Here is a 14,880-nt window from a genome sequence, read left to right on the forward strand (position 1 = left end):
CCAGCTTGTTCTCTTGGCAGAACTCTATTAGCCTTTGCCCTGCTTCGTTTTGAACTCCAAGGCCAAACTTGCCAGTTGTTCCTTTTATCTCTTGACTCCCTACTTTAGCATTCCAATCCCCTATAATGAGAAGAACATCCTTCTTTGGTGTCAATTCTATAAGGTGTTGTAAGTCTTCATAGAATTGGTCAATTTCAGTTTCTTCAGCACCAGTGGTTGGTGCATAAACTTGGATTACTGTGATGTTAAAAGGTCTGCCTTGGATTCGTATCGAGATCATTCTATCATTTTTGAGATTGCATCCCAATACAGCTTTTGCCACTCTTTTGTTGACTATGAGGGCCACTCCATTCCTTTTACGGGATTCTTGCCCACAGTAGTAGATATGATGGTCATCTGAACTGAATTCACCCATTCCTGTCCATTTTAGTTCACTGATGCCCAGGATGTCAATATTTATTCTTGCCATCTCATTTTTGACCACATCCAGCTTACCAAGGTTCATGGTTCTTACATTCCAGGTTCCTATGCAATATTTTTCTTTACAGCATTGGACTTTCCTTTCGCTTCCAGGCATATCCGCAACTGAGCATCCTTTCGGCTTTGGCCCAGCTGCTTCATCAGCTCTGAATCTACTTGTACTTGTCCTCCGCTCTTCCTCAGTAGCATGTTGGACGCCTTCCGACCTGAGGGGCTCATCTTCCAGCGTCATATCTTTTATATGCCTTTTGTCTTTGTCCATGGAGTTTTGTTGGCAGGGATACTGGAGTGGCTTGCCGGTTCCTGCTCCAGGTGGATCACATTTGGTTAAAACTCTCCACTATGACCTGTCCATCTTGGGTGGCCCTGCACGGCATAGCTCATAGCTTCTCCGAGTTATTCAAGCCCCTTCACCACGGCAAGGCAGTGATCCATGAAGGGGCCCATATGACTACATATGAAAGGGCCACATATGACTACAGGCTTATGAATAGAAGCTGCATTATTTTGGTGGACTGGTTTAATTGCTGTATTTGATGAGCTGCCTAACAGAAATCTGGGCTGCTGCTGTTTTATAAGCAAGATTCCATGCTGTGAGATCCTATAGAACTTAAAACAAAGAAGCATGACGGTTGGTTTAACAAGCTATGTGTTTCCACAGAAAGTAGGGGAAGTAGGATGGGATAGAATTGGAATGTGTGATCTCAGTTTATCCAGGCATAAGAACTGTGCTTTTAATTTCTGTGCTGTTGACCACCAAAGTCTCAAAACATCATGTAGTGCAACCTCGCCAGCAGAAAAATTTAAATCGCTTTGCTCTATTCTGTCATGTTTATGAAAATGCCTTGCACTTCTGTACAGTGGTACCTTGGTTTACAAACTTAATCCGTTCTGGAAGTCCATTCTTAAACCAAAGTGTTCTTAAACCAAGGCGTGCTTTCCCATAGCAGCGGGGGGCTCAATTTACAAATGGAACACACTCGACAGGAAGCGAAACATGTTCTGCTTCCAAGGCAAAGTTCACAAACCAAAACACCTACTTCCAGGTTTGCAACGTTCTTAATCCAAATTGTTCATATACTAAGCTGTTCTTAAACCACTGTATCTATTTGTCTCTCTGTGTATAAACTAATCTCAATTACTGTGCATGGATGCAAAGGGCTAATTTTGGGAAGCATGGCTTTGTCCTGGGTCACCCACCTCCCCACCCCTGCTTTGAATACTAAGCCCCTGTCCAATATTCTTTTGAAAGCCATTTTAGTTTCATAAGTGATGTGTCAAGGAAAGTGTTCAATTAACAAAAACCCACAGCCCCTGTGATTGTTGAGAAAAAGTTGGGTCATACTTTGAATCCCACCACTGAATTTAGAAATACTGTAATATTATGAATGACATAGTGAAGAACAGAGTAATTAAATGTCTGATCTGGATGCCATGCAGCTTCTCCGTATCTGACATGTTTCAGGAGGTACTTGAATAATAAACAATGGGAAGCAAGTAATATACTTAGTCACATTTTCCTCTTCTCACCTTCGATTGGAAAACAGAAGGCAAATTTACTGAATGTTTTATGGCTGTTTTGTTGGTTTTGTGTCTTCCAGTTTTGTTTATTCAGCACTTTATGGATCTGTGGCCTCCCCTCCCCATTGAATAATCAATAAATTAACCTAGGCTACAGTCATTGCCACTCTCACCAATTACATCCTATCTAAGGACAAGTATCCATTTTTCTCACTACGGAATGACAGTGTTCCAATGGTGAACACATTTAGAGCAAAATTGTAGAGGAGAATTTTAGAATATTTTCACTAGTTCTAATTACAGTTTTCCATTGCTTGTGTTATTAAGAGGTGAATGAATTTAACTTTCACAGAGCCAACTGGAAGAGGATTTGTCAGCCTATTGACATGCCATAGGCTTATTCTGATCTTTAGTCATATGTGTCAGAGCTGCTTCAAGATCCTAGCTCACAGAGGATCACGCTAGCCAGCGGTCATTAAGTAAAAGTCTTTATTGAATTACAGTTTCCATTCTCACGCTGCTGTCTGCAACTCTACGTCTACTAGCTAGATCGGCGAGGCTCCGTCTGAGTCTCCGCCCCGTGCGCACCAACTTAATATCCTAGCCTTGCTCCACCTTTTCCTCCTGACTGTCCTCCTCTGGGTCCCTCTACCCCCCGGGGCTTCTTCCTTCCGGGATTCTTCTGACGCTGACCCGGACCCTTCTGCCTCCTTGCGCCGGGCTTTAGGACCCGGTTCCCTTTCGGGGCTGCTCACTGCGCCGCCTTCCTCTGCATTTGAACTTGGCGCGCGCGCCCAACCTTCCACTTTCCTCTTAACCGTTTCCTCGCTCCCCGATGGAGGTGTGGCCACTCCTGACTCCTGCCCTCCCTCCTGTGGTGAGCTGCCAGCGCTTCCCTCCTGGCTCCTTTCCTCTTCCCTGCTTCCTGGCGGTGACGCTGGTCCCGATTTCCAGCTGCTCCCCCCTGAGTCTCCTCTGGCTCTATCTTCCTGGGGTGCCTCCCTAGACTCCCCCCTTGCCCTGGCCACTGGTGCTCCTTTCTGTGAATCCTCTGATTCACTGGAAAGACTGGGAGATCTCGGGTCGTCGTCATCACTCATCCTTTCCTCTGTCTCCTCCCCTTCGCTCTCTGTTTCCTCCCTTGCCCGTGCCTCTGCACCTAAACCCCTGACATCCATCCCCCCCTCGAAGCCCCCCAGTCCCCCCTCCCCTCCTTCCGGTGCTGGAGCTGGGGGCTGCTGTTGCAAAGGGACGAACGTCGGATATCGGTCGCTTCCCGTGGCAGGCCTCCAGCGGAACTCTTCCAGGTCTTCCTCTCTGCTCTCGTTGACGACAGTCACCTCCTCTTCCATCTCTGTGCCGCCGTGCTCGAAACCAGGGTCGTCCCCGAAAATGTCCATGTCCGTCTCCCCCGCACTTCCTCCAGGCGGCGTTGCTCGGCCGGAACAGTCCAGCCACTTCCTGCGGAACTGCTCCTCCGGCCTATCGTCCCACCAATACGAGGGTTCTGAGACCGATCCCGAGGGTGACCCCTCCGGGGAACGGACGTCTCGTGTTGGTTCCTCGTCCGAGTCGAACCCCCTGAACGTGCTGTCCGAAAGCGTGGGCGTGAAAAGCCAGTCGTCGAAAAAGTCTGCTGGCATAGGTCTATGTGGGAAGAGGGCATGAAACTCGTCTTTGAGCAGAGGTTCGTCTAAAGCGTAGCCCGGCACCCAGCTGTTCGCACTGGCCGGGGTGCCCTCCCTGGCGAGAAAGTATTCTACCCCCTCTTCCCCCCATCTGGAGTCCAAAATCTCCGTGACTTCGTTGATGCGCTCCTCCTGTGCCACTCCCGCGTGCCCCGTTCCTTCTCTGAGCGGACTCGGCGCCGTTCCGGGTTCCTGGAACCTGTGCGGTGCCTTGTAGGGAGTGAGCACCGATCTGTGGAACACCGGATGCATTCTGGAACCCTCCGGAAGCGCCAGCCTGAAAGCCACCGGGTTGACCTGCTCTTCGACTTGGTAGGGCCCCAGTTGTTTATGCCCTAGTTTCTTCTTGGCCAACGACCTGGCCGGCACTGCGTGGGCTGCTAACCAGACCCAGTCTCCCACGTGGAGCTCTTCGCCAACCCTTCTGTGTGTGTCCGCTTGTACCTTGTATGCGTGTTTAGCCAGCTCCAGGTGGCGCCGCAGCTGATCGTGGACTTCCTGCAGCTCCGACGCGAACGCATCTGCTGACTGCGGCTCCCCTTCTCCCCTGCATTCCAGTCCCGGAAAGGTTCTAGGGTGCCGCCCGTTGTTGGCGAAGAACGGCGTGACGCCCGTGGATACGTGCGTCGTGTTGTTGTAGGCAAACTCTGCAAGCGGCAGGTAATCTACCCACGTCGCAGGCTGTTGGTTTGCATAACATCTCAGGTACTGCTGCATTATGGCATTGGCTCGCTCCGCTTGCCCGTTGGTCTGCGGGTGTCTCGCCGACGCCAGATTGATCTTGACGTTTAGGAAGCCCATCAGTTTCTGCCAGAAGTTCGAGATGAACTGCCGCCCGCGGTCGGACAGAATAGACCGCGGCAGACCGTGAACCTTGAACATGTGGTCTATGAACAGTTTGGCGGTTTGCTCCGCCGTGGCCACCTTAGCACACGGAATGAAATGCGCCATCTTGGAGAACAGGTCCACCACCACCAACACTGCCGTCTTGCCCCTTGAGCTGGGCAGATCCGTGACAAAGTCCAGAGCCACCCTTTCCCAAGGTTCGACCGGCGTTTGCAGCGGCTCCAACAGTCCAGCCGGCGGTTTGTGCACCGGCTTTGCCCTCTGGCAGGTGTCACACCTCGCTACATAGTCTGCGACCTCCCCTCTCATTCCAGGCCACCAGAAATCCCTGGCTACTAATTCCACCGTCTTCTCCTTGCCAAAGTGCCCGGCCGTGGGTGCGTCGTGCAGCTGCTGTAGCACCTTGGCTCGAAGTTCGTCACCCGGCACGTAGATGGCCCCTTTACGGATGAGCAAGCCATCTCGTAGCTGGAAACCGTCGGCCGCTGCCTTGCCCCCTCGCACCTCTGCCATCTTCGTTCGTGCGAAGGAGTCCCCCTGCAACGCTCGCCGCACCGCCTCTAGGTCCACGGTCGCCGCGGCGCACGCCCACACTGTCGGTGCAAAGATGTGCATGGCGGCCGCTGGTGTTGCGTCCTCCAGATACTGTGGCTTGCGGGAGAGAGCGTCTGCCATGATGTTGGTGTCCCCCGGGACATACTCTATTCGGAAGTCGAAGTCCGCAAAGAACTCAGCCCAACGTATCTGCCTCTGGTTCAGGAACTGTGCCGTGCGCCAGTGTTCCAGATTCTTGTGGTCCGTGCAAACCTGCACCGTGTGCTTGGCGCCGATCAGAAAGTGCCTCCACGCCTTGAACGCTGCATGAATGGCCAGCAACTCCCTGTCCCATATGGTGTAGTTCTGCTCGGACTTGCTGAGCTTCCTGGAGTAAAACGCTCCCGGCCGCCACACGCCCTGCGGGTCCTTCTGCAGCAGGACCGCCCCCACTGCTCTGTCCGAAGCGTCTGTCTCCACCCTCATCGGCATGCTGGGGTTGACATGAAGCAGCTGCTCTTCCGACGCGAAGAGACGCTTGAGGGCCTGAAAGGACTGCTCCGCCTGCTCTGTCCAGATGAACTTCTTCTTCTTGGAGCTAAGGGTGTCAGTGATGGCCGCCGTCTGCATCGCGAAGCCCTTGATAAACTTGCGATAGAAGTTCGCAAAGCCGACAAACCGTTGGACCTCCTTCCGGTTGCGTGGGCTCTTCCAATCCAACACCGCTCGAACCTTGGCGCTGTCCATGGCGAGCCCCTTGGCAGACAGCTTGTAGCCCAGGAAATCCACCTCCGGCACGTCAAATTGGCACTTCTCCAGCTTGGCGTAGAGCCTGTGTTGCTTTAGCCTGCCCAGCACGTCCTTGACGTGCTTGTCATGTTCTTGCTGCGACTCCGAAAAGATCAGGATGTCATCCAAGAAACAGACGCACGTCTTGTAGAGAAGTCCCGCCAACACGTGATGCATAAATGCTTGAAAAACGTGAGCGCCATTTTGCAGTCCAAAAGGCATAACTCTGTATTCGTAGGTACCCAGTGGCGTGAACATGGCTGTCTTCCACTCATCACCTTCCCGCATGCGAATGAGGTTGTACGCCCCCCGCAGGTCCAACTTGGTGAACACCTTTCCCTTCCGTACCTTCGCCAGGAGGTCGTCGATGCGGGGCATGGGGAAGTCCGACGGCTTGGTCACACTGTTCAAAATCCTGTAATCCACTACGAGTCTTTTTTGGGGCGTGTCTCGCTTCTTAACAAAGAATACAGGACTGCCCCCCACTGCCTTAGACTCCCGGATGAAACCGCGCTCCAAATTATGATCGATGAAGTCTTTGAGTTCCTGCAGTTCGTCCTCAGACATGGAATACAGCTTCCCTTTAGGCAGCGCCGCCCCCGGCAGCAGGTCAATTTTGCAGTCATATGGTCTGTGAGGGGGTAGCCTGTCCGCCTCCTTCTCGCAGAAAACTTCCAGAAATTCTGCGTACTTGTGGGGAATCGCTTGCAGCGTGCCTAGCAGCAGCTGTGACTCCTCTTCCTCTCCTTCCTGCCTGGGTACGATGCAGTGTTCAGCACAAAAGGAAGAGCCGAAGACCAGCTGCCTCTGGAACCAAGCCATCGTTGGGCTGTGCTTGTCCAGCCAACTCATACCCAATACAATGGGCGTGTCAGACAGTTGAGTGACGTTGAAGCTGATGACTTCCCTGTGATTCCCAAGTCGCATCACCATTGGTGGCGTCTGCTTCACCACTTGCCCCCCTAGCAGCTCCCTGCCATCCACCGTGACAACCTGCAGGGGCAGTGTGGCCGGCAGCAACTGCACAGCGTGCCTGTCGACAAAGTCCTGCCCTATAAAGTCCGCGTTGCTGCCGGAGTCGATGGTGATTGGCACGTCCATGGTGATTCCATTGGGCAGTTGGAGAGATGCTGTGAGCCTCACTACTGGTTTGGGCGGGAGGGGGTTCACTGGCTGTAAAATTTCTGGGGACTGCGTCACTAACACGTCTGGCTGGGCCCCAGTGCCTCTTCCTCCAGCCAGACATCGTCGTTTCCCTGCTGTGGTCCTCCCTGCTGCGTTGCTGCAGTCACCATTGCTGAGGCTGCAGTAAGCTTGTGGGGCCTCTGGGGACACTCTTTCGCCATATGCCCTGGCTGCTCACAGACGTAACACTTCCTGGTCCCTCTAGGAGGCTTCGCCTTCACTGCTGCCGGTGCTAGGGCTCTGGTTGCTGACTGAGCCCTTGCACCTCCAACCTCCATAGGTTCGGCTCCTCCTCCTGGCGGAGGCGTGGATTGCGTTCGCGCTGCTTCTCTGGGAAAGAAGGAGGGGCCCCCGGCTGGTTCGCGCCCTCCACGTCCTTCGTCCTTGCTCCACGGACGTCCTTCCAGCCTCACCCCCACTGCCAGAGCCCTTTGAACGACCTCCTGGGTGGTTCGGGGTCTCTCCCCCCTCGCTATCTCATCTTTAATCGAGTTGTGCAGTCCCTCCCAAAAGAGGTCTCTTACAGGAGCCGAATCTCTGTCCCATTCCAGGGCGCTGACCAAGGCGAAAAAGCGTGCATGATACTGTCTGACGCTGGCCCTCCCTTGTCTCAGCCCATGCACCTCCTTCCGTGCAAGATCAATGTCAATACTTGATAAGAAACACCCATCCATCGCTTTAATAAAGGCATCCGCATTCTGGAGCGCCGGATCGTTATCTCTCCATAAATTGCGCAACCATGCTTTCGCCTCCCCATGCAGATGGGACATGATGAACCCCACTCTCTCCTGTTCATCTCTAAAGTCTTTATGCAACAGTTGCAGTGCGCACAGTACGTCGGCTCTAAAGTTGGGATACTGTTGCAGGTTCCCATCGAAGTGAGAGAGCAGCCCGCCTGTCCGTCTCGCCAACCCAATTCCCTCCTGCCGGGGTGGTTGCTTTGCCAGTACGTCTAACCTGACCTGGAGATCCCTGCAGGCGGCAGCTGCCTCGTCCTCTCTCTTCCTGGATGCGAGAACCTCGGCGTTCAGTTGTGCCACTGCTTTTCTGAGGTCCTCTATCTGCTGCTCAGCCGTCATGTCTCCTGCCGTTCGTGAGCTCGCTAGTGGGCGCCTGTTTCTCTCCCCTCCTCGAGGCTGCAGATGCCCACAATGTGGAGACGGAGCCTACTGTCAGAGCTGCTTCAAGATCCTAGCTCACAGAGGATCACGCTAGCCAGCGGTCATTAAGTAAAAGTCTTTATTGAATTACAGTTTCCATTCTCACGCTGCTGTCTGCAACTCTACGTCTACTAGCTAGATCGGCGAGGCTCCGTCTGAGTCTCCGCCCCGTGCGCACCAACTTAATATCCTAGCCTTGCTCCACCTTTTCCTCCTGACTGTCCTCCTCTGGGTCCCTCTACCCCCCGGGGCTTCTTCCTTCCGGGATTCTTCTGACGCTGACCCGGACCCTTCTGCCTCCTTGCGCCGGGCTTTAGGACCCGGTTCCCTTTCGGGGCTGCTCACTGCGCCGCCTTCCTCTGCATTTGAACTTGGCGCGCGCGCCCAACCTTCCACTTTCCTCTTAACCGTTTCCTCGCTCCCCGATGGAGGTGTGGCCACTCCTGACTCCTGCCCTCCCTCCTGTGGTGAGCTGCCAGCGCTTCCCTCCTGGCTCCTTTCCTCTTCCCTGCTTCCTGGCGGTGACGCTGGTCCCGATTTCCAGCTGCTCCCCCCTGAGTCTCCTCTGGCTCTATCTTCCTGGGGTGCCTCCCTAGACTCCCCCCTTGCCCTGGCCACTGGTGCTCCTTTCTGTGAATCCTCTGATTCACTGGAAAGACTGGGAGATCTCGGGTCGTCGTCATCACTCATCCTTTCCTCTGTCTCCTCCCCTTCGCTCTCTGTTTCCTCCCTTGCCCGTGCCTCTGCACCTAAACCCCTGACAATATGCTAACAACATACTTGTAACAGTAAGAGCTGTTCGACAGTGGAATTTGACAGTGGAATTTGCTGCCAAGGAGTGTGGTGGAGTCTCCTTCTTTGGAGGTCTTTAAGCAGAGGCTTGACAACCATATGTCAGGAGTGCTCTGATGGTGTTTCTTCTTGGCAGGGGGTTGGACTCGATGGCCCTTGTGGTCTCTTCCAACTCTATGATTCTATGATTCTATGATTCTACTTTAATGGGCAGCTTAATGACCATAAGGGACATGGGTGGCGCTGTGGGTTAAACCACAGAGCCTAGGACTTGCCGATCAGAAGGTCAGCGGTTTGAATCCCCGTGTTGGGGTGAGCTCCTGTTGCTCGGTCCCTGCTCCTGCCAACCTAGCAGTTTGAAAGCATGTCAAAGTGCAAGTAGATAAATAGGTACCGCTCCGGCGGGAAGGTAAAGGGCATTTCCGTGCGCTGCTCTGGTTCACCAGATGCGGCTTAGTCATGCTGGCTACATGACCCAGAAGCTGTACGCCGGCTCCCTCGGCCAGTAAAGCGAGATGAGCGCAGCAACCCCAGAGTCGGTCACGACTGGACCTAATGATCAGGGGTCCCTTTACCTTTACCTTTAAATGACCATAAAACTCTTGTTTATTCATGTCAAGCCTGAGCATAAGTTTTGAGTTACATAACCTAGATAAATGTAACCAAACAGGTTTGTTTATTTAAAAGTTCTAGAACATTCTCAAAGCAGACAACAGTGGTATGAAATGTACAAAATAGGCTTAAGTCTCTACCAACATAAAACAGCTGAAATAATTTATACGGTCCGTGTGACATGATTTCTGAAAGACCATCAATTTTGGGTACTGGATATATTGATCTGGTATAGTTGGAAAAGTAAAGGAGTCCATGCAGATTCTTTTTGAATACTGGAAACAGATACCTCACAACAAATCAGTGCGGTAATTAAGCTGAATGTGGTAGCTTGCCCAAGGTAACCAAATGAGCTCCATGGCTACTAAGGAAGGATCTGGGCTTGTAAATAAATAAACCAGACCAGAATCTCAGAAGGGGAACACTTCCAAAGAGTTGGAATTACGGGGACTTCTGATTTCTTCTTGTCCAAATTGTACATTGTTACTTTTCACTTCTGAAAAGCTGTAGGCAGCAGTGATAGGTGGCTGCAGTTTTAGCTGGCAGGAGGAAACTCCAAACCTATAATGCGAGATGATTATATAAATAATTGGTGTATTATAGATTTCTCAATCTCCTTGGCAGAGCAATGCAAATACAGTAAACACCACTTATCCTTGGTGTGTTGTGGGGGAGTGAAGGTGCTAAGATTGCAAAATGCAGCACTTTAAAACGAATCCCCCTGAGAGCACCACAAAAGCTTTTTGAACAACTGCTCAGCAGCCATATCCACAAATTCTTCCGTAAGAATTCATTGTGCAGAAGGTAAATATTTTTGAAGCACATGGTGTCATAAACAAATATTATACGGTGAAACATATTGTGAATATAGGCCATATTGTATAAGGTTGGCCTTTTATAAGTACCTAGTAAAAATGGCAGATGTGGTTAAGATATTATATAGATTTTAGCGATGTGTCAGCGTGTGGAGGAAGGCAGAAGACAGCTGAGTCTCTCGAGAACAGGAAGTGTGCTTGGTAGGGCCTGGTCTAGGCTGGATTCAGGTCCAGGCAAAGCTGGACAAAGATGAGATGGGTCCATGTTGACATGACCATCATCTGCGCCACTGGGTTGTATTCAGTGTGAAACATACTCAAGTCTGCTAAATTCAATGGGTCTGCTCTAAGTATGACTAGAAGTGTTTCTTCAGCATTCTCTGAAAGCTGTATAATAAAGGCATAGACACACCTCTCCACAGCTTAGGGGCCGCCACAGAGAAGGCTCACTCCCAGGCCACCATCACCTCCCCAAACCTCTGAGAATGGAGGAGCTACCACGAGGGCTTTCTCTGTAGATCTCACCACTTGAGAGGGTCTGGAGGGAAGGAAGCAGTCTTAACATTTATATCCCGCCTGACTGTAAAATCAAAAACCCCTAAGGCCTGAGGGAATAGCAATTGTACGCAGCATTGTGCAAATGAACTCAAAAGCTGTGGGTGGTTGTAGGTAAATTCCTTCTCAGTTTAGTGGGGCTCTTCCATGCAACTTGGTGAAACCATCTGTTTCAGGCAGCCCATGAAAGCAATTATTGTGGTCTGAATGATGCAGCAAGACTCTAGCACATTTGTACTCCACACCAGGCAGCAAAACGTCTTGAGCCAGTACTGAAACTTGGGACAACAGCAGCAATAAACATACAGGCTCCATAGCCAGAGGTTGTTTGTATAAGCTGAGTTTTCTCCTTTTCTCTAGCTGTTGTTTAGAATCGTATTTTATTTTTTTTGGTCAGTGATTTCCCCCCTCTTTGTGTGACTGCTCCTGAGTTTTCTGTTTCTTTTGACGATGATAGATGGACCCCAAAGCTAGCAGTAGTAACTCACGAGATTTTCATTTAGCAGACATCTCTTTGTAAGTTAACAGCCCTTGCTAATATTGCATCAGGGATGCAGTACTGTAGTGTAGCCCTACTGGGGAGCTTGGAGCTAGTTGTTTCCTTATTTGAATCGTGGCCTATGACTGATCCTTCTCGGTAACTTCGGCCATAACCTCCGACTGCTAAGTATTACTCTTTTGTTTTCTGAAGTCACAGGGACCAGAAGTCTGCTCCGCCTTGATTGGTATTAAAAACAAATGCCATGACAGCAAAGCAGACTTCTAGCATTCGTGGCTGACACTCGAAACAGAAACGGTGGCAGCAGAAATAGAACTCATTAATGTAGTCCCAAAGTTCATTTTCCACCTGGGAAAACTGGCTGCTTAAGGGTCTTTCCCCTGCTTTTCTCACACTGCACTCGCACTCCGCAGCTCTTCATGACACATTGATCCATGATGCAGTTTCGGAACAGCGGATGTGGAGTATCACTCTTACCGTGTGCCTAGACAGCAAAGTGTAACATCATTATGAGATGCACTACCTGTGGTGCGAGGGAACAAATTAAAGTTTATTATCTCTTGGCAACTGAACATTGCTGTTGCTTTCCTTGCAGATTTTTTTTAAAAAAAAAATGTCTCAAGAAATAAAAACAATGTCAAGTAGAATCACACTAAGAAAATAGCTGGAAAATAGATTTCATCATGTAATTTAGAGAGATATAAATATAGAGGGAGTGTTGCAGGAGCTTTTTTTAAAAAGAGAGAGATAAGAACATATTAAAAACCCTAGATTAGGCCACAGGTCTGTTTAGTATAGCACCCCACAGTGGCCCAGTGGGATGCCTGAGGCAAGCCCCCATGGAGGAATCCAGTGCAATATCTCCCTCCCCCAATAATTGCTCCCTACTGGGATGCTCCCTTGGACCACAGAAGTTCCATATAGCACTGGTGCTTACTTTTACCAGAAAGAACAATTACTCCCATACCAACCTCCCTGTGCATTCTCATTTGTAGAGGTACACATTCACCTGCGGCCAGTTGTGCCGTGTTGAGAGAGAGAAAGACAACTGGAATCCCTTCTCAGTGGTGGTGTCCATTGAATGGAATTCCCTCTCCAGAGATGCTAATATGGCACCAGCATTGCTGCCAGTTTTCAAACCTCCCAGGCTTTTTGGCATGGTCTGACGTAATTTTCTTTAACATGCTATTATGTCTTATCTATGTATTTTGTTTTTGTAAACTGCCTTGGAATCTCCACTGAAGGTTAGAACAGACATGCCTTAAATAACAAATAATAGAGCAATGCTGATGATGGAAAGCCAGTATAAATTATCCCTATTCCAAACTCCCCTCAGGAGGAATTTGACTTGCACCCCTCTTTTGCGGGCAAAAGTTCCATGGGGATACTAGGGACTCAGCTACATTAGTGAAGAAACAGCGATTTGAATGCGCTATAAGCATGCAACACCAGATGGTGCCAGAGAGCAAACAAAATTAGAATGCTGTTTTCCAAAAAGATTTTTTCTTCTTTTGTTAAAATGATCTAATTTCTAATTTATTCATAGAGGGTTTCTTCCCCTGTGTTTAGATCCACACTCTGTGAGGTGGCGAGGTTGAATAGGTATGAGCCTTTCATTGCCCTATTCCACCTCTCCTGTGCCTCCATCACATCCCTTTGGGGAGGACTTATGCTGGCATAAATTTTGGTGATTTAAATTTTGCTGGCTGAGCCAGGGTGAGCAATTTATGTGGATATTTCTTTGTCTGAGCTAGGGTGGTAGAAGTGGGCATGGCATTTTTTTCTACGCCAGAACTCACTGGAACTCAGTTCTGGCACCTCTCAGGTGGGCACCATTGCCATTATAAGAGAACAAGGGAGGTGTTCATGGTGAGTTCTCGCACTTCTTTTTCTAGAAAAATAGCTCTGGGGGCAGGTAGCCCAAGATCAGCAAATAAAAACTCCTTCTGCAGATCTTGGATTTGAATTATAAGTAGCCACTGTAAACTTTGTCTAATCCTCAAATCTGAGCTAGTGGTCATTGCCACATCTTGCCACAAAACATTCTAAAAATTAATTGAGTGCTTAAGGTAATAAGAAAGCTTGTTATTAGATGCCTATATACAGTGCTTCTGTGGGAACGCAGGGATACACATACCCCTAAACATTTTGTGAATCTTTGTACTTTTGTCCTTTTACTGTATTTATTTTTCTTGATTTGAACTATAAAATGGTGATTTTCTTGAGTGAAAATGAGAGTACCCCTAAACATTTTTTAAAGAAAAAAGCACTGCCTATATATCTTTTGAAAATATTCAAAAGATTCTTGTGTGACTGACCTTGAAAGTCGGTGCAGAAGTATTTTTAATTAAACTAACAGTAATAAATAACTGAGCTTGCAAGCTGTGAAAATAAGAATGTTGACTCAAATAGTAATGCAGGTACTCAACATATCTCCCACTACGCATCTGGAGCAAGACAAAGTTGCTGTTTGGAATGCCCTGAGCACCATGCTCAAGGGACTGTGAAGGAACGCCTGACAAGGAGTCCTGGTGTCAGCCGGGAGCCCTCATTGCTCCAATGTTTTCCTTCTGCGCACTGTATGCTGAACTTTGTGGAGGCCTCTTGACAGACTGAATTCATATTTTGTTCAGAAAATGCACCCATGCATGGCCTTGCCTCTTCCATTCTTAACTCTTGCGAGAAAGAGAGAGGAACTTCTGTTCTGCTGGCAATTTCCCAAAAGCAGAAAAGACATATTTTCAGTTAAAAGTGGGCATTATCCCCTCAGAAACTCAAATGAAGCAGTGTGTTAGAAATAGATATATATTCCCCCACCCCACCCCCCAAAATGCACTTCATTTGCAGCCCAGTCCTCAAAGCTCCTCTTGAGTAGGAAGTCTCACCAGTGGGAATGTCAAAGGGCTGTATCAGCATAACAGTTTGAGGAAGGAAACCGCAGACCTGGGAAATGCAAATATTTCTACTCAACCATGCATATCAAATGGTTGCAGAGCCCAGCTCTTCACATCTGCTTACCATCCTTGGGCTGAGTTATTAAAAGGCTGCAGCAGCAGTAGCACAGCACAGTTTGAACAGCAGGAAGCCATGATAATCTTATAAATAGGAGATTGTGGTCCACAAGGGATCTCAACTGAGCCACTTAAAAGATAGAGCTAAACCATTCAAGACTTGGGAGGATAAGGTTGGGACATGATCAGATTAATAATAGATTTTTAACCTCAACAACTTCTTCTCCTCCTCCTCCTTCACAGAGGTGAGTAGATGTGATTAGAAGTGTCCGCCTGATGCCATTTTTCACTTGAAATAAAAAATTATAACCACATCTCTCCTGCTCTGGAGCTCATTTTCTCAACAGAGGTGGATAAGCGCAGCAGAAAATGGTGTATGTGTTGCACACTCAT

At 49.4% G+C, this 14,880-nt stretch overlaps 1 protein-coding gene across 2 annotated transcripts in view; it reads left to right on the plus strand.

Annotated features, from left to right (window-relative positions):
* GRM7 (glutamate metabotropic receptor 7) overlaps nt 1-14,880 on the plus strand; it is a 461,862-nt gene that overhangs the window by 339,352 nt on the left and 107,630 nt on the right. The gene's annotated exons all lie outside the window — the stretch shown is intronic.

Source organism: Podarcis bocagei (assembly GCF_964188305.1).
Source record: "Podarcis bocagei genome assembly, chromosome: 2".
Lineage (NCBI taxonomy): Eukaryota > Metazoa > Chordata > Lepidosauria > Squamata > Lacertidae > Podarcis > Podarcis bocagei.